The 25,620-nt window shown below is 40.3% G+C and overlaps 1 long non-coding RNA gene across 1 annotated transcript in view; it reads right to left on the bottom strand.

The window, feature by feature from the left end:
* Positions 1–25,620, bottom strand: part of LOC139986979 (uncharacterized) — a 149,383-nt gene that overhangs the window by 41,602 nt on the left and 82,161 nt on the right. Inside the window, exon 2 of the long non-coding RNA XR_011799763.1 lies at positions 5,873–5,972. This is a non-coding gene — a long non-coding RNA (uncharacterized lncRNA). The remainder of the gene's footprint in view (positions 1–5,872; positions 5,973–25,620) is intronic.

Genomic DNA, 25,620 nt, shown 5'->3' with positions numbered 1-25,620 from the left:
GGATGGATACCTTTGTTTCGTCAGTGGAATTTTAGATTGTTAAATTTCGAACAATTCTTTGGTTCATTAATCTCTCGAATATGTTTAGAAAAATTTGCAGATAGTATTATAATATTATGATATTTGGTAGCTAATATTTATAAATATCAATTATATAATCGTGGAAAAAGAGAGGGGATTTCCAAAGAGAGATTTACAATATCGTGACAGGAGATGTGTTTTCATAGCCAGCTCGCGTGATCGATTAACGAGAAGGATGGATCGGACACGATCGTTGGATAATTCTCGAATTCGCAGACAGTATACGATCGTGGTTGAAAGCGAGCAGGGTCACCAATCACCCCCTACGGAAGGTCCTGGTGCTTTATGATCGTATTCGCAACGACCACGCGGTCGGAGAACGCGGTTACGTGCATGTAAACGCGCCTTTCAATCTCGTGAGAGGACGTCATATCGGCGTTCCAGCTTGGTGCCGCGTAAATTCGCGCGTACTATTTTCAGCGGTAAAAATCGAGAAGTTTCAAGTTGGCTTCGCTATAAGCGTTTAAATCTCCACCGCATAAATACGAGTAAGTTAAAGATACAATGGTTAGAAAATAGAGATTTTGCTCGCGATTACGATAATGAACAACTCTTATTGTAGTTCACTGAAGGGTGTTATAAATTTTTATGAAAAATGCCTGAAATATCTAAATCGGTCGCGTGAGCAGAATTTCCACGCGAATTCAATGTATAAACTGGCGATCGCGATCGCGTGTGGATTGTACCGACGTCGACATACGATCGAAATTATTAGAAACGTTGATAAAAGTTTCCTGACCTCGTGTTTTAACAGTCCTTTCTAAATTTTAATGTTTTATAGATATCTTTACTGTTATAATGTATATTTATAACGTAATAAATTTAATTTTAAAAAAGTTCGAGTATTATAGAGTGAAATTCTTAGAGTTATAAGAATGTTAGAGGAAAATCGATTTGGGATCGGTTAACGATTCGACAATGACGAAGACAAAATGATTCCTTTCTATGACGATGGCACGACCGTGAAATAATAATGTTTAGTATCTTTTAAACGTAGAATAAGGCAATTCGAAAGTCGCTTTCTATTTTTGCGGGAATAATATTGATGAAAAAGGGGATTTATTACGAGGCCGCGAATAAAGAAGAGGAGAAAGAACGATAATAGCGCGGAATCGCGAAAAAAGGGATCGGTCAGTGTCCGGTTGAGTGTACGTGACTCATATCAATGCATCACGTCGGAAAATAATTGTACATGTGGACGCAGGCACGCACGTTCGACGTAAATTCTTCAACGTGTACAACGCTCGCCGTAAATCGCCAGCAACACGCGGCTTGCTCCCTTTTTTCTTTTTTTCTTTTTACCCTCCGTTCGTAAATTTCTTCCTTATCGGGAGTAATTTACGTCTGGCCTGCCGAAAAAATAGCGCGATTCTGCAAGCTGCACTTTTCCACCCTTTCCTTCCTTCCGTTCTTTTTATTTCCTTCGAGAAAGAAAACTATCCCGCGTTTCTTTATACAAGAAAAATCTGTTGCTCGTTTTAGAACCTTTTTCTACAGTTTAAAAGGATTCTGAACTTTATCCACCACATCTAAGTTCGAAGAATGTTTATGAGAATTATTAACTTCTTCTTAATCCTAAAATATATATAAAGAAACTTCTAAGTAAATAAAGAAGAAACATTAAAAAAATACGTTTATTTAGCAATAAACGAATAATTAATTACTTCATAGCACTCTCTCTCACATAAATCTTCAGCCTTCAACTTTCAAGTCACACTAAAAAATTCCCAGCTACCACTCTTTCCATCCATTAGAAAAAATCTTAATCTGTGGAAAGTCTTCCAAGGTCACCAACGAGAAACAAAAAACGAAGGTACAAAAAGAGGCAGATACCACGTGGCATAGATCTCGTTTGACGTAAAAGTCAGTCGTAAATCAGGAGCTCGTAATAAGTCGTATATCACGATTTCCCCTTTTTTTCTTTTTCTTTTTTTTTTCAGATATTTTCCAACTCGTTCGTAGAATCACTGAACGGACAATGCGGACGACCAATATTGTTCAAACACTGATCGAACAGCCAGCTTTTTAGCTTGGTTCCATCTCCCTTTGAAGTCAATGCTCGTTGACCTCCCTTCTACCACCACCACTATCTGCAAAAGACGAGTTTCACTTCCGTCGAGGATATATACGGAGCATACAGGTCTCCGTTGGCGGCCCATAAGGGCCAAAACACCATAAACTTTTATAGCCAGTAGTGGTTTCGTTGGATTTCCCTTTGTGTGATTTATGGTCTCGCCTTAGTTCATTTTGGCTCGAATGAAAATTTTGCCGCGAAAGTGTCCTTCCTCGCTTGTGTTTTTTCTCCTCCTTTCTTTTCTCGTCTTTCACATTAGTCTTGTTACCTTGACTCTTGACGGTTGTTGTATAGTTTCACTTTGAAACCATACTTCTTTCCAATTCTTCCTGTGTTCTATAAGCCTTTGACTTTTAACGTTTACCCACGAAGGCTATTAACTGTCCGAAACCTTTTTGTTACATTGTAGTTTCAGAGATTGAAATTTGGAAAGTGTTTTAAGCAAGGTGCATGTTTTTATTTGGATTTTTTACAAAATAGAAAATCTAGGGGCGCATGTGCCGCAAACTACTGGTCCATCTGACTACGGACAATTTTTCCAACAAATTGTCACGCTGAAAAATGCATCCGCAATTCGTCTACAGATCATAATAATGATATTAAAGAAAAACGATAAGAATGCAATATGATGAATGATTTCAAATCGACGTTTGTAAGATTGTAACAAAAGATTTGCTACGCGTTTCTTGGGAACGTCTAAATCACAGGAGGACCAAGCCACAATCCCATCGCTCCATTATGCGGCTGTTAGAACGAGAAATTGAGCAGTTTTCGTCGCAATTTTCTGGAACCTGCAGTGTGGTCCGAAATACGAGAACAAACTTGAAGATTCATGAGTAGATGGGGCCATGCGATGTACAGAAAAAGCCCCTGAAAACAGAAATCGAGATCGTGGAAGGAAACGGAGGAAGACGACGGGGGTGGAAAAAGTGAAAAGCCAAGGAGAGAAAACATGACGTCGTGTATCGTCGGTGAAAAGAGGTGCAACCAGGTAAGAATCGGATGGAAAATGGGGATGAAAAAGGCGCGGCAGGATCACTGTCCTGGCGAGAACTTGGTCCAGCCCTCCGCGATCCAATGAAACGAAGCCACCCAGGATGCTGGTCAACAATGATCTTCACCAAGTCATTCGACATCGACCTGAAATCACCGTTAATGGCCCGTGCAACGAACCAAAATCCTTTTGTCGTTTTATTGCGAGCAGTTCCTCGTTTCCTCGACTCCGAGATATTTCGTCCTTCCTGGACATGTGCGTCTCGTGATCTTTTGATTCGTAGGGAGCTTCTGGGACTGTGGAATTCCATTTCCAGTTCCGACTTTAAAAGAACGAGAAAATAACAATTTTTAGTATTTGGGAAGAATTTCGTGAAAATTTGAAGGACAGGATTTGTGCGAATATTTTTTGACGATTTTGTGAAGATCTCGTGAACAGATTTTTGACAATCTTCTGAAAATTTCATCGATAAATTGAGATACATTGTCAGCGAAAATGTGACGAGAGATTCAACGACGAAGAAGTATAAAATGATAATTTTCTTAATAAATCAACCAAAAACCAAAGAATATAAGGACAGAGAAATACGTTAATTGAGTTCTACAGATAATTCCTATAGGCAAAGTTTGTGCGTATTTTTATAATGTTCCTACTGCCTGTACAGGTGATTATGCCTCCTAGATTCCTCACAACTTGTGGAAACATATGTCGTAAAAAGGTTTCACTGGTACAAGATTCAATCGTTGATCCAGCTTCAAAATTCGTCAATTACTGCCATTGTCCTTTGACTAATAAAACTGTAGAGACTTTCCTGTTTACTATACGACCAAAAAAAAGGCTCTCCATTCAACTAGATTACTTTCAGTCGCGGAGAGACGAGCTTGATTTCCGAATCAGAATTCACGGTGCCCCGTCATAAACACAGACAGGTATAGGATACGTAGAGAGAGAAAAAGAGGAAACCGAAAGAAACTGACGCAATGGGTGGCTTGATTATAATAGAGGTATCATTCCACTGAACGATACGCTTCCTCTTCCCCTCGAATAATTGCAAATGGCGTCCTTTTATGCCGCAGGGGCGGCTGATCAAAGCCGCGGATAAATAAAAGATAATCATCTAATTATTCCATTCAAACGGTCGACTGCTGCCTCTCCACACATTCTCCGGGCTACGATTGCGTTGCCCGGTCATTAAGATCTCCGCTGATCGTGTTTCTCCATCTTTCCTACTCACCCGATTCTCGACGAATCACTGTGACCAAGGACGAGGGTGTGTTGCGATACAATGCGTGCCGAACTTGATATCGACTTAATTGTAATGGAACTTGAACGCCCCCGGTGGTAATTATGCGGCGAGATCCGATTATGCAGGACTATGCACTAACTATCGATCGTTTGTTTCGAGTTCAGATCGAGCTGCTTCCCTTTTGGTTGCGGTGACGTGTGATCTGCGATACGGACCATCATAATGGAGCACAAATGATGGCTGATATACATCGAGTCTATTAAAAGCCTAACGTATCTAATGCCAAGAGTCTAATGCATCAATCATAAAAATAGAAACAGATTGAAAGACAGTTATTGCAATTATGCAACAAATGAAATTGATTGGTCTGAACGTAAAATAATTTACCCCTTAACCTACGATTTACGTTCGAGAATTTTGGGCCGAAAACGTAAACAAGCTCGCGCAGCCTTCGAGCTATTCGCACGACTTGTGTAGTACATAGCCGAACAGTATTGGAGAATATGCCAAAACCGAATTATAGAGAACGAGGACAATTATCTTCCGGAGATATGCCAGAGAGACTGCACGCGAAGCATTGGGCTCATTTTCCAAAACACATTGACCCGACGGCATCAAAATTAAGACCGTCAAAATGTTGTAGAATTTGCCAAAAAAATAAAAAACGTAGAGAAACAACGTGGGAGTGTAAAAAGTGCAAAGTTCCCTTACATCTACCAGAATGTTCCGAATTGTATCACACCATTGCAGATTATTAATTTTGTATTATTGATTTTTGTATAAATAAACTTTTTATTTTTAAATAAAAAATTAAATTATTGCATCAGGTAGTAATTACTTATCAAATATTCCACAAATATTTATAACTTTGGGAGGGTGCCGCCGCTAATATTTGTGGTCCGATCATTGTACTACGGGCTATGCCCGTAATATTTACGTTTGACCAGATCATCTACTACGGGCTATGCCCGTAATATTTACGTTTGGCCAGATCATCTACTACGGGCTATGCCCGTAGTTGTAGGTTAAGAGGTTTAAGGACTGTTTCCAACTGACCTTATACTACGATACAATTTTTTCACAAGAAGATCAGGTTGTCTGTTAAATCGACAAAAACTGAAAATGTTGCCATATCACGGAAGATCACGAAGATCGTGTCGGGTTAAAGTCATTTAAAAATTGAAGAATGTTTTCGAGGTCATTTCGTTGGTAGACAAGGTCATTTGGAAGTTACGGAAGGTCACTCGGGTCGAGTTACAAGCTCTCAACATCACGAAGTCACGTCGCTAACGCTCAACATCCCTATGAGGTAAAGAACTAGGATCAAAATATCCTGAGTGGTAACGTGATCCATGAATGTTTGTTAGGTGTGACCGAGAAACGTGCACGGGTGAGACAGCGTGTCTGCTCGATTGCCGATAAGAATCTGTCACAGTTGACTGGCTGGTATACTAATACCAAATGACAAGATACTTACTACCAGATAAAATGCCGGGAGGTTCGACCAGTCATCCCCGATGCTACGACAATCTCCAGCCTCCGACTTCTTCTGCGAATATCCTAGGGGAAGCTAGTACCTGAAACGTAGTGAAAAGGATCGGATTAACTCCTGATACTTTCTAAAGTAATTTAAAAATCGTTTCAAGATTTTTCTATCATAGAAAAACGCTCGACTTTTTCTCAATTGAGATATTTCTAATTTTTAAGGGTTGAAACTTAAGAAAACCATCCAGTCATCCCGCGTTATCTAATCTTAATTTTATAATACGCCAACACATCGTACGAAGAATCTCCAAATTTTCTCCTTCTCCAGCTTTATTTTTTACTATACATAGAAACTAGCCCATTTTTGTCATCACTTCGCTATCCCTTTGCAAATGATCAAAGCTGTGACAGAATACGGTATCAGGGAAACGTCGAAAGTAATTCTAAAACGATGCACGCCGTGTTCGCGGATAAGGTATCAACCAAGGAATACAAGGAGAGTATAAATCGATAGATCTTTTCCTTCTAATTCCTGAAGCCAGATTTCGATGGACGCATCTATATCGAGGTGGGTCCATGCGGTTTAGTGGGTGACTGACTCTGGCATTGTCGTTCGGCAAGATATACGACTGCCTGTTCCCAGAAACAGTTTATATTCCGTCCGTAGGCCCCGGAGATCGTTATATGCCTACCTGACCCAAAAGATCCTGGTCGCCTGTTCGGAAGCGCTCAGTTTTCGGATTCTGCGTTCGAAGGCACTCGGTCAGGGCCGCTTCTACGGATGCCTTCGCGATCAATTTCGAGAACTTACACCTCCTCGGCGCGCATAACTTCGCCTCGACCGGAATTTATAGCGGCTAACCGTTCTCGCCGGGGACGCTTCGCGGATCGTTATTCTTCGAAACGCCTTGGAAAACTTGTAGCTTCGGGGGAGATTCGTTTCTGAGGAAGACTACTCGGTAAAATTGGTTTCGAGTTCTGTATACCTTGTTGGAGTGGATAAAGAAACACAGGTTGAGTGGAAGACATGGATAGAGGTGGATGTTTCGACTGTTAGATGATTAATGTGACGGAGGAAGTAAAACGATCAATCCAATTTTAACGAATACAACATATCGAATCTGACTTGAATATTTGACAACGGAAATATTCGTTTCATTTCTGAATCCCAATTTAACCGATCTGAAGACTGATGGACTAAGCCAAACGGGCAGCCATTTAAAAATGTCACGTTTGTTAGGACTCGTGATGAGAATTGGAAGAATTTTCACGTGTTGGTCCAGCAAACTTTTATAGACCATCTTAAACGGCGTAACGTAACTTTCCAATGATATAATTTTCCAATATTGCTATCTGCAAACCTCGCATAATCTCGCGTTTACCACCAATTTTTCATTCATCCTGCTTCAGTTTCCCCATAGTCACACGTTCCTTCTTCGCATGTAACGCAACGCATCTCGGTTCCACCACCGTATCGTTCATTCGTTTACCGTTTCGATATCTCAAAGACGAGTGAACGAATGGAAATCACTCTGATAGAACATGCACGCGCGTTGACCAATAACCACACGCTAACTTTCTACCGGAATCGATCATCAACGGATGCTATCGATCCACGTAATTGCCAGGACAATTAACCTGGCCGCATAGCGTCACGAAAGAGCGATAAGGCTGCCGTTTTATCGGGTCGATCTGGACGAGCAGCCGGCAGGTGACACGGAGACGCGCCACCCGCCGCGCGTTCTCGCGCGCGTAGGCGCGAACAATGTTAACGAGAGGACGAGCGGCAAAAGAATTTACGCTGCCCGCGCCAAGTGACAAATTCACTTCGCTGGCTTCTCGCCACGCGAATAGAAATCGCATTTGAAAGCCAAGTGGATGGCGCTTGAAATTAGATACCTGTCCGCACGATTTGCGATCTCGTTAGCATTTTCATACGTGGATTTGTAGCGCTGGTCTTTAGTAGCCAGCTGTAGGTAGGTGTTGAAGGGATGATTTAAATATTTCGTACGAAACTAAGCAGATACACCTTTTGTGGTATCGCAAATAGTTTGCTGTGTAACGATTTGTTGGAATACAACGATAGTACAAATACTCTTACACAAACAACTACACAGGCATTTGAACAGGACACTTCCACAGGTCATACTCATTACTGTATGGAGAGTGGGGTTCAAAATACTTAAGGGATCATGGGTCGTTACCTACGACTAGTCTGAGAATAACTGGCCAAGTGTCAACAATCCCCATACGTTGTTAATTATACCACATCACTCGCTTATATTACATTTGGTTCTGTAGTTCTATTTAATAAATATCACTGAATATTATTTTAACATAAACATTGTGTCTTCCACAGATTATTAATCTTAACTTTAAGATTAAATTCTAACACGATTCATAGCGTCGGCTTTGATAATGAGATGCAGATAATAGAATTGGAGTATCGAAGCGTGATTTTAATAGTTCTTAGCAACTATCACGCATTAGAAGATAATTTATATTTGAATAATCTTCAAACTAAATCCAAGTCTCTTAAGATCGTTTCATCCTTACACTGTCTTCAAGTAAATAGAATAAATAACCGAATATTTAAACCATTAGTCTACAAAACTTATACCCGTTCACACGAAAGATCATCAATAACCAAGCCACTGCTTTCTCTCGCCATCCAACCAAATTAAATTAAACTGACCTTAACCCCATACTAAAAGTTCAAGAAACGTTTACCACATCCTTATTCTTCTATCGTCTCTAATATTCATTCATCTCGTGAGCATTCTATCCTTCATTTCCCTGCTGTCAACCACCCAACTGTCCAGTAAAATAAAAAGAGCGATGAAAGAGTACCATTTGCATATTCTTTCATCGTCTCGGATGTTCACTCATCTGGTAAACTTCCTTTTCGTATACTTTCCTACTATTAAGCTTTAAACTGTGCAGAAAAGTAAGAAAACGACGGATCCATTGACGAATTCGACACGGCTAGCACACTTTTTGGATTCCGTGTTTCGACAAAACGACGTAGAAATCTAGGTTTCGCGATTCGATGGAGAAAAATGAGACAGAGAAGTCGTGAAAGAAGACAAGCGAGAGAGAGAGAAAGAGAGAAAGGAAGAGGGAGAAAGAGAACTATTTCTTTTGGGAGCATCGAAGCTCTTTGGGCCATAAATAATGCCGAATGTTGGGCTCCCATAAGTCAGGTAGACTCGGTCCCCGCACGAACTTTCTATAGTAACTTGGTGTATAAGGAGAGAAAAAGAGAGCGAGAGAGGAACTCGTCTTCTATCGGGCAGTATCTTCGTGTGTCTCGCTCGACCATGGCGAATGGGCTTGTTTGGGCCTTGGTGGTTTTCACAGTCACGCCCTGGACAAGAGGTGCAGAGAGCGAGGGCGTATGGGAAAACGCGTACAGGTGCGATTATGCGCGTTTCGGTCGCGGACGTCTTCATAATCTGTTAACCTCGATGGAAAATAAGAGCTCCCCTCGTAACCACCTGCCTTTTCAACTATGGAACTTTCTACCTTTCTATCCGGATCGCAGGAAATATAAACAGATCGTAGATCATTTGGGGACAATCGATGGGGTTGCTTAGATCCTATTCAGTGATTTTTATATACACATTTTTTTTCTTTTCTCTTTTCTATTTTTTCTCTTTCTTTTTTAGATGGGAAATACATTTTTTAAATTCTTATTACGTATGGTCTATTTTTGTATTTTGTGCGTGACAGCTCGTTTACGGTAATTCGAGTTCTTAATTCTATTCGATAACTTTTAGAGCACATGTCTATATAATAGATGAGGATCCTTCTAAATTTCATCTATATATGTATTATTTTTATATATTTGTATATTTATGATACTCTGAATTGTTTATGATAATTTGTTCGATTTTCTGATTGTTAGATGTCAACGAGACACCACGATCGTTCCTGAAATTTTGTATTTTTATTACAAGGCCGTGAAAACGAATGTGCGCGTCGGGTAATAATGTAACGAGCTGATGAGCCACTCAATTTTTAAACAGCCTCTTTGTACGGCAACGCAACGCAACGCAAGCGTTACGGGCGTTTTATTTCCTTAACTTATATTCTTAATTTATTTATACATCAAGCAATTCAGTCGAGGAAATAGCTTCCTCGGGATATTTTTCTAAAAACCTGACACGATAAAAGCTTCCATTTGCTCGAAAAAAATCTCCCGATTCTAGTTAATCGAGTAGCACGATAAACAATCCACTAGATCGGCCTCGACACACAGCGTATACGCGAACTTCTGAAATATTTTTCCTGTTGCCACAGTAGGAGCTCAGCTCGTTCAGGTCTCACGAAAGTGATTTTCCGTGCCACGTAGTATCGCTAACACGTTGCTAATGCCATTCGCCTGTTCTCTGATGGTGATACCAATCTCTTTATAGGGATTATTATTATCGAAAGGTGTATGTTAGTGACTTTACTCGCGTTAATGGACACGATAATGGCGAAAAGGGCGATACCGCTGATTTTCTTAACACTGCTGCAAGATGTTGCACGACTTTTACATTTCCGCAATCCTTTTCCCCGGGATTTACATATAAATTTCAAAACTAATACACACCATATATATATATATATATATATATATATATATATATATATATATGAAAATTTTACATCATTACGTACATCGAAATTGAATAAACCAACTGAAAAATCGTAATCGTAAAAATTATGTTTTACTGCCGATTTTCTCACCAGAGATCTCTTAACCTTCTCAATAAAAATAAGCCGAGTTTCTACTTGAAACACGTTTAATTAAAAAGCCACAAGACACCAATTTAGAAACGCAATAAAATTAAACAAATGAAAATAACGATAATACACATCGAATCAAACTCGCGATCTTACAGTTTCTAAAAATGATTAATCATGTTTAATTTTTTCATCTGACAATCCACCAAACAAACTTTCGACAAAAATATCGCCATCTCTGCTTTGAATCATCTTCTCGAAACTGAAGAATATATCATCGGGGGGGATCTAGCGATGATAATTCCATTCCTTTCCGCGCAAACTGGTATCCGGCTCGCTCGGAGAACGCGTAGAAAAAAGCAGCGTCGCCTCGCGTCGACCTTAACGATTTTGGCGAGCGGCTCGCGTAACTTTTTACCAGAAAACCGGCCTTTTCAGGCTGCGGAGCCGGGGATCCAGTTTTTCGGGGCGAGGAACGAGGCATCGTCCGCGGACCGTACGATTGTCGTCTCGCGTCGGTACGCCGGCTCGCGTGCGAAGAACCGGCGATCAACTTCCTCGAACTCATTGAATACCGGCTGACTTATGTCCCAAGCCGGCGCACCTAACCGCCCTTCGTCCACGACGTCATCGCGAGGATCGCTAAGAGAACAAGACAGTCGACTAGCAAGAAATCTCTTGTCCATGTCGACAGCGTAAATATCTCCTTCCATGTATCTGTGATTTTACCTACGCGAACGATGGAGAAATTGATCGACAAGTGTTTCGGACATTATAGGATTAAAGGGAAAATATGCAAATGAAGGATTATTGGTAAAAACGAGTAAATCGAGGTGTTCCAACTTGTTCTTGGGGATGTTCAGAATTTGCGAGAATTTTTTGTCGTACGCCGAAGGTTGGAATAAAGAAGAAAAGTAGTTGTTGCGAGAAAGGAAAGAAAATGACAATGACGATTCTTCGAAACTATCAGGTAGGAAATCTTTTACATTTCGATATTAAATTCTATAGAGAGTTGGCTTGCGAGAGTCCTAGTATCCTAGTAGTAAGAAAAGTTTCGATGATAATAGAAAATTTGATAATAAATATGTTCGATTATAGACCAAGAAATATCTCGTCGAATCCAATTATAACAAAAAGCTCCATTAATGTAAAGCGTAGAATATTTCTTGAATCTTCAACTTTACTGCTGACGATTCTAGTATATTTACGGTAAAAAAAACCTTCGATCGCGATACTAAACAGCAATTGAGATTCAGAATGCAACGGTCACGATTTCGCCGGAATATACGTTCCATCTAAAAACGCGGTCGTTCCGCGGATAAATGAAGAGGTACGCGAGTTTCCAAAAGAGCAAAAAGACGCAGCCACGATCGGGTTCCTTTGATTTACGAACGTAATCGGCCGTGGTCGATTAATAAATCCCGAGTTCTTCTCAGTTCGCCGGCTATTAATGGTGATTAATTATCATTGAGGGGGGAGGGGCGTGTAATTGAGTACGTTATGGTACGCACCTGCTAGTCATTGCTCTACGCGGGGCCATCGCTCACGTCACGAATGTAAGACACGTAGAACGAGGACACCGTCCGCAAGAACCGAATGGACGAAGAAAAGCACCGCCGAGCCTCACTGGAATTTGTAAAAACGCGAGCTGACTACTTCGTTAAAGGAGTCTTGCGAGAGTGAACTCGCCTTCAAGGAATCATAGCGAACGATGAATCGACGATCAGCTTCCGGTGATTGTTTCTAGAAATATTGGATCATCAAGGATCTATGGCAGCAGCTATTTCGTTTGTTCCGACTGATTCAGGTAGCTGTATTGCTAGTAATGCGGTCATAAATTGAGGAAGGAAACGTGGACGATGATGTTCGCTACGGATGGTTCTTACTATACTTCGTTGGTTAATTAAAATCTCTTTTGGTACAATGAAGACTCGATAATTGCGTATTTTGAAGTTACAGTTTAACAGGGGAATAGGTTTTTTTTTATTTGGTAGACTATTTACAATCAATTCTCATAGGGAATTATAAGTAAATTATTTTGGCGTGGCACTGTAACTTGGATTACAAGAGTTTGTAGTATGTTTGATTCTAGTTGAATCTAATGCTTCAATCTAAAGAATATTATCTTTTTAGTCTGGGGATCTGATCAAGTAATTGGGTAACTAATGGGTTTTGATGGTTGTTAACTCTTATAAGTGGAATAGGTAACAATATATTTTATTGCAGCAGAAGTGAGAAACAATTTCCAAAATTAGGGTGTGAAGTCCACTGGTGATCGACTACGAAATCGACACGTGTAACCTGTATGAAATCGCAAGCACAGTAATATCGTCGCTTCTTCGAAATAGGAAAACCAATTTACAGAATTCGAGCAAAGATAGGAGAAGCTGTGAGTGAGTATTTTGAAACGATTCTGAAACATACTGATGGAAGTAAGGTGTATTGGTGACTATAGGTCCATTTTTCAAGAAGAAAAATTCACATCGCCCAAAATAGTGACACCAATTCACACAAATCTATTTGCTCACAATAAACGCTATCAAACAACACCACACTAGAGTCTCTCCCATCAGAACACATTCTCTCCCGAAAAGAATCCTAACCACAAAGGCTGGTACTTTATTCACGGATCACCAACGTCGTGCCAACAATTGCAAAGTGTGTGACTAAAGATTCAATATCCAACCCTCTGACGACAATCAGGAAAATCTAGAGGGGTGGGGGGCTGTGGAGGGCAAGAAAGCATGGTGCTCAGAGTCGCGCGTGACGTCTCAACTTTCGTCGAACCGGAACCCACGGCGGTATTTGTTTGCCATTTATGCCCATTTAGAGCGGAACCCAGGGCGCGCGCCAACGGCCCCCCTTCGTTCACGGCCTCGATAACGACGAGAAACGTTTCTTTGGGAAACGTTGTTCCGTCCTCGCGAGCAAAGGCCGCTACACAAACCGTTTCCCGTATTTCCACCGGGCCCACCAATGGCGATACGACGTTATTGATTCATTGGGACGGTACTGGACCCCCTCGTTGCTTTTCACGAATTCGCTTAGGTCGACAGGAATTCGCTACGCTTTTTCGACACGGCCTCTTATTCCGGCCTACCTTCGAAGCTCTGGTATCTCGAGAACAACAGCCTGCTCTCTTTCTTCCTCCTCGTTTCTTACTTCGTTCGTTTTTCGATGGTAGGTCGCAAGAACGATTTCGTTGCCTCCAATACAGTTTTGAAGAAGGAATTTTGTTGGTCCAGTGGACAGATGTGTTCGATGGGTTCATATGGTTGATGGAAGAGTTATAAATTACAGTCAACCTATTGTCGAGAAAGCATCTCGGTTTCCGGCGGAGCAAATATTTTCATCCCTCGAGACTATATGCTTCTCAAAGGAGTATTCCACGATTTTTAGGATAGTTTCCGCTTTTTCTTTCATCCTGATCTTGATCGTGATTGTGGCGATCGAGAGCAGATCGATTGGAAAAGTTTGCATTAAGGTGTCAAGGGGACGAATCTTCCTTTCGTTCTGAAATTTGTTCCTCGAAACAGACGAAGAAGATTTAGGAAAAAGACTTTGGAATGAAGTAAGCATTCATATTTGAGCTATTTTAATGATCAGCATGGAAGAATATTTTTTTTGTTATTATTATTATTTAATTTGTGCTTTACAATTTGTCTAGCTGGACATTCGGTAAATTTTTCTAACTTTATTGCTAATTAACATGTGGATGGCTACCCCCAGATGGATACCATCTTCAAATTTGTCTATTTTATTTCTTTAGTGAGGTCAGTGGGATGTTCTTTCTTTAGTTTTCTTTTGATCATGGAAGAATATGTGATTAGTATTTTTTATTATTATTATTATTATTTAATTTGTACTTTATAATTTGTCCAGCTGCACATTCGATAAATTTTTCTATGATTAGTATTTAATCTTTCAGAAAGCAAATAATCGATTCGATCTTAGTCTGAATTTGAAATTACAAATGAAAAAAGCAGTTTCACCACCACATTTCCGTCTACCCTAGTACTCGAACATGTGTTTTTAGTTTTGTCTAGTGTTCCAGCTCACAAATATTTCAGCATCTTTCGAATTCCGACTGCAGTGTAGAGTTACACTTACGTTGTCTGTTTTTTTTTTTTTTTTTTTTTTTTTACCCTAAGAGTGTGAAAAAGGGATCCCGTGGTTTAAGCGGGCAGAAGTTCGACAAAGAAGAAAGATTGTGCGTGGGATAAATTATTGGGTTTATTGTGGCCTACTTCCGCCATGTGCCCAACACACGCTTTCCGAGTAAATGGAAAAGTGATTTTTCACGATCTGCGTAAACAGACGTTGTGGAATCCTGTGACAGCCGCACGGAATTCCGCAAACGGCACTGTCGGGAAGCTATTTGACCAGTTCGAGCGCAGTCAATGACAAAATTTATGTGGACGTCTCGAGGACGAACGTCCATGTCGTTTAAACAACCGCTCATGTTACCCTGGATTTGAACTTTCTCTTTTCCGCCAAAGATATGGTAGCAAAGTGTGGGAGGAGATGACAATGAAACTTGGATACTGTGGTTTACATTTTGTTAACGATGATGATATTCTTTGTAGAGTGAATGAAGGAACTTCAGACTATTCAAAGTTGGAAATGTGTCCTAATACAACGTGAAGCTTAAATGACTCAGCTTGGAATTGGAAATATTCAAACTTCAGAATCTCGAAATTTTGAAAATTTGCAAACTGAAAAATTAAAAACTTATTTTACGAAATCTTCATTCTTCAATTTGAACCGGAAAAGAAGTTCTACTTTTGTTCCAAGGATTTGAAATATTTGATTTCACGAACGATTTTATAATGCATCAGAAACACTAATAAATATTCTGAAAAATTGTAAATTCTTCTAAAACCGACCGAAGAAATAACTCAGGCACAAATACTTTCGAAACGCGTTTATTTCTCGGCGAACGCCATGAATCCATCGTCGAGTCGATTTTAAGAGGGTGTCAATGTCTGGTCTCCGCAGGGGGAAACAAGGACATTATTCGCGGTCTGCCAAACTTCGCCCGGGATCACCCGCTTTGGCCCCTATAAAACGGTGCAAACGGCAGTCGTTACATCGTGTTTGTAAAGTTTATAGGAGATCGTGTGAGCTAGTATGTTGGACACACCCACGCCACTCCCACTCGGCGTGAGTCCGTGCCTTCCTTCCATGGATCCACCGTTCTCTTTGCAACCCTTCTGCATCTCTCGCTTCTACGTCCTCCGTAAGACTTTTTATAGCAAAATTACATCAAATACCAAAACCAAACAACTACATATACTTTAACAATATCTATCGAACAGTAACATTCATTTCAAGCCATATAGATCCAAGAAGAACAACAGGATTAATTATGCAAGAGGACATCGAACTAAGGAACATTGACTAACAAATAATTCAAACTACGAATATTATAAGAAAGAAAGAAACCAAGATATATAATGGTAACAGAGCTAGGTTTTATAGATCGTTCATCTTCCATGTTTCGATTAAAAATAATGGCTATTATGTGGTCAAAAAATTGAATAGCTCAGTGATTCATCAGTTAAGTTACACTGAACCTACCGTGGTTAGACAAGGGAGTGACCGCCATTAACGCAGTTGGTATTTATGGATGTTTGTATAAAGACGTGTTGCTACGAGACAAACCACGGTCGTATTCAAATTAACGCCATAAACGCGACTCGTGTTCTCCGTTCCTTCTCTTCTATACTCTCTATTCTACGGGGAGCTAGTAGTTTAAAGAGCGTATAAAATATTGATCAGGACCAATTAACTTCCAGGCAGAAGTCAAAAGTCCGAAGAACGAGAAGAAAAGAGGAGAGGGTCCAAAGAGACATTCAGGCATTCTGACTTTCCTTTGTCCGTTGCCATAAACTTTTGGAAAGTACACACCTGGAATTCACTTTCGACCGTTTAGCTTACGATCCCCTCGTAAACGCTGTCGAAACTGATGTTCCAAGATCCTGAACCTCGTTCTTCGAGCCGTCCAATTATTTACGACGTCCCCGTCTCGGCTATTTTTATTATTTGCTCAGAAAATATTATCATCGGCAATAAATTGCTGGTGAGATAATAATGCGTCGCGATCAACAGATGTAATCCTTCCTCTTGATCAGATAAAAATCAGATAAAAAAGAGAAAAAAGAAGGAAGTTGGGAAAGGATAAGGTTAAATGGAATATTTGTACACGTTGTCAACGCGACACGTGTATGACATTAATGAAAGAACGTTAAAAAACGAATTCTCTGGTCGGAACCAAACGGACGTTCCGAGTTATTGAGAAACTTCCGAGTATGTATCCCAAGTATGTAAAAATTTGTTTTTCTCAGCAAGAATATTTTGTAGCTTTATTTCCTTCGAATTTTCAGATGGGACGAGTTTTCTGTTGTTTGAGCGAGACAAATCGATCGTTTAATACTACTGAAGATTTGTTACTCGTTATATAATAGTCCATTAACTATTATTCATTATTGGAATAATGAAAGAAGAATAAAATTTCGAGAAGTGCATGGTCAGTAAATACAGAAGTGGTACCTGTGCTCTTTCTTTAACACGCCTAGCCACCGAATTTACGATCAAACAAAAAGCTCACGGCAATAAAGGTGACAAAATATTTCCACCGGAAAATATTTACGACTTGCCATATTTCAAGACAGCTCCGGCATGAGTGGATCGCCGTGCCAAAGATTTCTGCGAGGAAAGCGGCCAGTCATTGTTCCCGCTCGCCGAATCGACTATTTATTGGCATTCGCGAAGCTGAAGTACGTAAATCTTACGGACGAGCTGCCGCGAGGAGACAGGGCCAACCTCGAACCTCGTAATTTGTTCTACATTGTCGTTTTTACTAACACGATCTCGCGTCCAATGCATCTTCGCAACGCGGATAACACTGCGGTAAAAAATGGACCAGTTCTGGTAGCACAAAGCTCTGTTTCTAAAAAAAAAAAAGCCAGTTCCACGTCTTATCGTTTTATAACGTGATATGAAAATCCATGTAAACAATAAGAAAGGACGAGAAAGAATTATTTATTCGCAACATTTTCTCTGAATCGCATTTGTAAAATAACTCAAAAATTTATCTAATTTATTCCCACGATCTTTTCCTAAAATCAACCTCGCAAATTACTCTTCTCGAGCAACGCTGAGACGATAATAATTTATCTCAATAGTAAGAAGTAATAAAGAAATATATTTATTTAAAAATTTTTCCCTAAGATTCCGAATTCCCTAGAAACTTTACATTCCACGACATTCCACGGAACACCCTGCACAACCCTCTTCTTTATACCAATATCTCATCGTAACAACAAAACCCAGAAACACCGACTCGTCTTCAACTACAGTGCTGATGTCACGAACGACAAAGTATGGAGACGTCTGGCACATTATGTTCTCGCAAGAATCGTAAAGGGTTGATTTTACTGGCGCATCGCGTTCTCCCTTCGTCGTAGAATTCCTCCTCTCTTCGGCGATGCAGCGTTAACGTTAGAGAGATAAAAAAAGAGACAGACGATGATGTCACCATCGTTTTGCCTTGAACTTGGCCGCGGAATTCAGGATTAGAGGTGCATCGCTGTGTAATTCTTTAATTGCATCGGCTAATTGGCTATGAGTGGCGCCACGGTGCCACGGGACATCGGCGATGACAATTATTCCGCGATCCAACGACCCGCCTGTAAATTGCTCCGGCATTTTTATCGTTCGTTTAATCGGCCGTTTCCCCGGTTCCTTGTCCAGCCGCGTTTCTTGCGTCCCTGTGCACGCGTGACGATCGCCAGGGACCGCTCTAACGACGTGTAATTTATTATTTTGCTGGACGGCACGAATTTGCTAATTGAGATTAAGCCGACTCTGTCGGTTTCGCAGATCACGATCGATGGGTTCCCTCGCGGATCGAATGCGAGGAACCTTTGCTATTGAACTTGGTGCACAGACTAGTGTCAAGTATATTATATACTTGTAATACTTGTAATATATATTACAAATTATTTTACTGTTGGTTATTTAACATATCGACGAACGAGGGAAACAAAGTTCTTCAACAACTACAAAATTTTAGAAAATTAGGCTACATCGTTGGAAGATAAATCATTCCAAAAATCCATCATAAACGTAGCATGATAAAATGCAAAAATACGACGAGCGACCAATAAGTGTTACGTATGTCTTACGAAGCGGATGTTTAACAATGAAAGACATGTTAAGTTAAAACATGTTAGAAGTAACGGTTGAACAATCTAGTAAACGACAATGACATTCAAAATTCTACGTTGCACGTTAGTTTGATATATTGGCATTACTAACGTCGAACGTTACAAACTCGAACAAGTGCGATAAATTTTAGTAATCGATGACTTCTCAAACGTATCACTCGATCCGAATAACTACTTTCACATTCTATTTCTTTACCCTAAACAACTAATTCAAATCGCATTAGAAATACATCACAGGGATGTTATACGCGAAGAAACACAGCCTTTCCACGCCGATACTTTCTTAATCCTAGCTAATACTCTTTCTCTGAAATAGGCTCGCTCTCTCGTAGACACAGTGACGAGCGCAGTCTCCTAACTTTCGCCGGTGTCTGACAGAAGATCATCCGTAGAATATTCATAATGACAAACCGTCCAAGCCTCTCGCGAGCGATCAGTTCAGGGCCGTGGCCAATGTTATAAATGCATTCGAAGAAGAGAGCGAGAGAGAGAAGAGGTAGGACGAGTCGAGGGATCTATCGATAGCCGATATCCTCTGTGTTTCGTAGACGCGACCGCCTCGGCAAGATCGATTTGTGTCGAGGCAGTTCGAGAACGCGAGATGGATGGGCCAGAGCACGAAATCTATTAGTCATCACCCACACGATACCCATCGTCTTTCTCTCTTCTCCAGTCGGTTCTATCCTGTCTGCTCGATGGTGCAGACAGGTACGTCCGATCGGTGCTTATTGTGGCCGACCAATCGCGACTCGAGTTTCTGTGCACCGTGGAACGTTAATGCGTTCATGAAAGTAACTATCTCGGAACGACGCGAAAGAATTATTTAAGAGATGAATGAATTTTGTTGGAACGTTTGTTTGAGTTTAGACGATCGGTCAAGTTGTAGACGATTGTGTTGTACACGATTCGATTAAATCTTTTCCCTTTTCGTATAATCTATATTTGTTTAGATCCTGTTACGAGGTAACAATAAACGAATATTTTGCTTCTGATTACAATTGATATAATTAGAATAATTGCGATTATAATAATTGTAAAATACAAGACGGTAGATCTTAGATGGCTGTTGAATGGGAAACGTAATTTCTCTCATCCCAAAGATTATTTCTGTAAAATAATCAAGATATAATATCATTGGGATCTGTCTCGTGTAGATCATCGATGCAGAAGAAATCGTTCGAAACGAGTTAGTTAGTCGGTTAGATTACGTCGGATGTCCCGGAAGGAGCGAGGAACGCGCAAGAGGGGCACGACTCTCTCGTCGGAGTTGCTCACTTCCCGCCACTCGGGAGCACTTCAAGTCCATTCACTCAATTCATTTTCATCTCCGTATTCGTCGACCACCCTTCTCTCTTCTCTCTGTTCTCTCATTAGCGGCCTTTCCGGTGTCCCCGAGCCTCCGATCGCGATGAGACTCTTCCTAAGAAAATTAGCCCTCGTTTCCGACCTCCACTAAGGGGAAGAGAATCGTAAAAATTTGATTGTCCCTTAATCAACGTTGCGAACGTGTCACGAAGACGAATCCAGATTTTGGATACACTCGAGGATGAAACGAAGTGGAAACTAATAGAAGCAATGAAGAAGGGATGATATAGTAGAGTCTGAGTGGTGTTATTTCGAGAAAGGGTTAATGGAACGTTGTTGTGTAAACGAGGAAAGATCATGGACAATTCGTATTGTTCCCATATTGCTGCGTCCTCTTCGCAATAGGACGTAGGCTTAATGCTCCTAGCTGATTGAGTGCACTCTTCTTTGTTGTACTAATCGACTCAATATCTGGCGTTCTTCATTCGCCAGACACAAAGGATTAACAATGATACGGGATGGCGAATGACCGACTGGACGTTTATTAAAAATCATCCAGCCATTGTGCACGCTGCTCGAGAAAATCGCCGCGATTATGACCCGTGGTATTCGTGTCACAGTAGCGAACTTGAGATAAATATCCACTCAAATTTTTCTGAAGACTCAGTACTCTATGTTTGTTCCGTGTCTATGTTCTGTTTGTACTGTCTATGTTTGTACTGTGTCTCTATTTGGAAAAAAAATTCACCAAGCAATGTGTGTGTGTGGTTTATCATAATGTTCATAAATACATTGACTTTTTTTAATTTCGTAAAATTTAAATGAGAGGAATAAATTTTGATGAAATATCGATGAAAAAGATATTGAGGGAATCCTGTGAATTCTTTTTTACGACGTTAAAAGGAAAATTTGACAGTGTATGGATTGAGGAAAGATTTCGAACGAAATGTTCATAACTTAAAATATCGAACACAGGGAAAGAGACATATGTCATCAGGTGTAATTAAGTCGATTACAAAGAAGGACATCTCGGTTCGATGAGATCGTGGCAAAAAGAAGGTCGAAGAAACAGCGCGGCTATCTTGCATCTTCGAGCGTAATGAGCGTTCGGTTACAAGATCAGCTTCGTTGTCTCCGCGAGAGATCTCGACGAGGAGAGCCGGTGACGACAGAGGCGGTACACGAGCTGAATCTACGTGACCAAGATGTCGAAAATGAGCATTGGGCGTGGCGAACGGCGATGAGTTACGGCTCACCCTTTGTCTCAACCTGCTCTCTCCTGGTAATTACGATCATTTCCATTTTTCCCTGTGTTTCACTGGTTTGGTCAAGACCATGGGCCCCTCGACGGGGTGCCCGCCTTCTTCTCCACCCCTCTGAGACACTCGACTGACGTCTACGATTTTCTGAGTTACGTATGCAAATGCGGGTTTTGGTTTGACCTTAACGAATATACACCACTGACCATTTATGTTATACTAAAATACTCCTTAATGTTTGACAGACCAATTTTAAGACAAATGAACTGCTTTCTGCTGTTTCTATTTTCTAGTTGTTTTACGGTAAACAGACTTTTATGCATTTGTCGGAAATTTGAAGTTACAACAAATGCATAGATTCGAATAAAGACATAGGAAATAGTTTGACATTTTTTCATCTTTCAATATTTGTTAAAATACTTGAAGCTATCCTACTTAGTACCTCTTAAAGGTATACACGCTGTTGCAAAATACCGACGAAATATATTTAATCGAACGAAGAAAAACAAGAAGAAGAATAGGTAGGAAATTTTAATTAAACAGGACAGTATAGGGAATCAATGAAATACGTGGAATATTCTATTATTTATCCATTTCCCCTGCAATGTCCCATGAGACACGTTATTATAGTGGTTTCATAAGGATGATCTAATCGGAAGATCTTCGAGGATCGTCTAGTAAACGGTACGATGTGCTGAGGGGGAAGAGGATGGAAAAGGAGAAAACAAAATATGACAAGGGAAAACGTATACCTACACCTACACACTGGGTCCATGGCGAAGGGTCAAGGGATAGCCGAGGGAAGTTGCATCTGCTGCTCACTGGGGGGTGGACGATCATTTTTTAGGGGTAAGACCGCTATCGTGGGGGTAAGTCGCCTAACGAATCGTTTTTGTTCGCGGCCCGGACAAACATCGACACACAAATAAAACTAAAACGGACAACAGACGCCGCGACGAGTCCCACCCCTCGCATTTACCTCGTATTGTGCGCCGCTGTATTTTCATCAGAAACACCGTAGTTATTAATGTATTTATTAATCGATCGATCGCTTCGGCTAATAGAAATTTATTGCTTCTACGCCCGCCAATTATCCGATTGTCCGTCGTTGTCTCCTGTTTGTTCGTTAAGGGGCGTCGTCAAATATTTTTACCAAGAAAAATTGGAAAATTATTGAATTCGAGAAATGGGAGTGACTATGGCACGAGCACGAAATTAATTGTTACACGATGACTATTATCCGATGTTTAATATCTCGACAGGAATTTAACTTCGTATCGTGCAACATTGATGCAAAGTAAAATAAATTTCTTTTTGCTCGATCGTCTTCGCAAGCATACGAATTTGCATAAAGGACCGGACGTTCCCAATATTTCTAAACTTTTCCAAATTTCCCAACTTGTCCCAAATTTTATGAAGTGTAATTTCGTGTATCTTCCCTTAGATTTGAACGATTCGATTCTTTGTGGACCGATAGGCGTCGTAAACCGTCGTCGACGACTAGTGACACGCGAAAGAGAAAAACGAAAGGAAAGATCGCGTTCGCGAAAGAGCGTAGCTGTAAATTCTCTCGTAAAATTATGCCGCGCGACGCGGCCAACTATAAATATTAATGCTTCCCAAAAACGGTTTTCCTCTTCGCCTTCTTTTTTTTCCACCTTCTCGTTCTGTCTCGTTCCCTGTCCCGGCGTTCTCGAGGACGCGGACCGTAAATCAAGCCGCTAGAAGGAGGTTGTCAGCGAAAAATACGGCGGATAAAGGCTGCTGGGGGTAAGAGTTTGTTTTAGATGCCAGAATCCCTTTCGCCTCTCGAGAAACATTGCTCTAGCCGGCGACAACTTCCTTCGAACGTTGTGCCCCTCTATGGGGGCTCTTCGCCATTTCGTTTCCCTCTACGTTACGATTTTTCACGAAATTCTGCCAGTCGATTCTTCTAAAACGACTGGTACGTCGGAACCTCTAACGTTAAACTATATTTCGCAATCCTATGTTCTTTCACACGGTTTTATTTCAGCAAAATGGTTCAAATTTTACTAATAGCGATCAATCAAGAGCGTGCAATAGATAACAGAAGAGTAGAAACTTCAAAAATTGCCCCCAGAAGGCGGAGAAATCGTTGACAAATGTTTCCTCCCAGGACCATTTTCTTTTCTGTTCCTGGAAAATGAAAGGAAATATTTCATTGTTCCTGACGTTGGGCGCTCGCAGACTGGTCGTTCGGATTCCCTCCATCTTCACGGTTATTCAGCTAGGAATGACTAGCACGGTCTGTGCGGATGGGAGCAGAGAGAAATAAATAAATTTTATTATCATATTCCAAGTATTTTTCATTTTCATAGGGGCCAGGTTTGGTGAACTGTTCGACTGGTCACCAGCCAGTTCCCTAATAATTTTTTCGGCGATCCTTCTCTGAGATTATCTATCGAACCATATCTGCTCTTGCATCGCTCGTAGAAATCTTATCTTTCAGTCACTTCGAGCCGCCCACGACTTTGTCATCCCTTGCGCCGGAATTCCGCCTTGATCCCGACTGCTATCGTGTTCCAAACGTGTCCTAGTTACATGCTTCTCATAATTGCGTGTCGTTCCTTCGCTTTGCTTCGTTTCGTGGTGCGATACGTCTCGAAGCAACGAAGGCGCGACAGAGTTAAATTAATGCAACAGTTCTATTTTTAGTAATTTAATGTTAGAACCATAGAACTTGTGGCTTTCGATAGGGAAATTCGTTTACAAAGCGACGAAACTTAGAAAAAATAAATAAAGGGATTGCAACCGAAGTTAGTATTTAGATTTGTTGGTGTCTGCAGTGCTACAATTCCTTTTAAAGTTACGGAAGTTAAGCTTAACGGAACGTTGAATGCATATTTTATAATATGTAACACTCCGTACAACTTTTGCTACTTTTCCAGTAATTCATCGTTACATAAATACTCAGATTATACATAGACCATTGCTCTGATCATCAGGTGTACATTAAATCCTTGTTACTAAGAAATACAAAGAAAAATTCAAGACATAATTTTCTTTTAGAAATTACAAAGGATCGCACAAAATGACATAGAAGTATTAGTAAACGAATACTATTTAAAAATTCACAATTTACACGTCTTCCAGGGAATCTAAGAATTTCAAAAATAACGTTATCCTATCGTTAGAAATTTATTTCTGTAGAAAATTTTTTAACAAGGAACTTATCGAGATAGATATCCGTGGTATGAACTTTTCACCATTTTTCGCCTGAAACATTACAAGTCACCAAAAGAGAAGGAATGTAAAGAAGTTGCTACGTTAAAGAACAGGACAGACTATTGTGACGGACCGACAGAGATCGTCATGTCTCTAATGACTTCGGGACAATATCTAGTAGTCGGATCGGTTTTTCTTTCCTTTCTTGTCCTTCCATCTATCCGCGGCATCTACAAGCCTTTGCGTGTCGGTTCTCTTTGATCCTGATTCGGGAAAATGTCATTCCGCTACGATTCTAACAAAACTTTATTAGCGTATAAATCACACGATCGTTTTTAATGATGCGTATTTTCGCGCGGAAACACCATGGTTACTCGTGTTTTCACGTATTCACACATCGAGGATCAGCTAGGTTGATCAGATTTCTCCTAAACTTGTTTTACCTGTTCCACATGGCGAGAATTCTTTTTGCGTTGTTCGATTTGGAAGAGTCGATTGAAAAATAAAACGAAAAAGATTATTGGTAATTGCTGGTACATAATGAAGAAATAATTAAAAGTATTTTAGAATAAATCTTGAAAGTAAAAATCGAAGTATAAATAATGAATTATTTGCAGCCAAATTAAGGATCATATATCTTATTAATAAATAAGGAGTCAAGGGATCGTAAAGGGAGGATAATAATAAATTATACTTCAAGAACTAAACCTTTCTACGTGAAACATTCACCGTGATATTAAAAACTATATTGCGCCAATTTTATTGAAGAAATATGGTGGTATCCCGTTGGGGGTAGCCATCCACATTTTATTTTATTAAAATTAATTAAGCTAGAAAAATGTACCGAATGTGCAGCTGAACAAACTGTAAAGTACAAATTAAATAATAAGAGAATATACATATATTCAATGAGAAACAAAGAACATGGGGGAAAATGAAGAAATGAACTCGGCAACTTTTCATCCGCACTAGCCATGACGCGAGCGGAACGCAGCGATCCGCTCACGATCTCGCAATTAACGATTAAT

The sequence above is a fragment of the Bombus fervidus genome, chromosome 4 (assembly GCF_041682495.2).
Source record: "Bombus fervidus isolate BK054 chromosome 4, iyBomFerv1, whole genome shotgun sequence".
NCBI classification, from domain to species: domain Eukaryota; kingdom Metazoa; phylum Arthropoda; class Insecta; order Hymenoptera; family Apidae; genus Bombus; species Bombus fervidus.
This window is presented reverse-complemented; position numbering and strand designations above follow the sequence as displayed.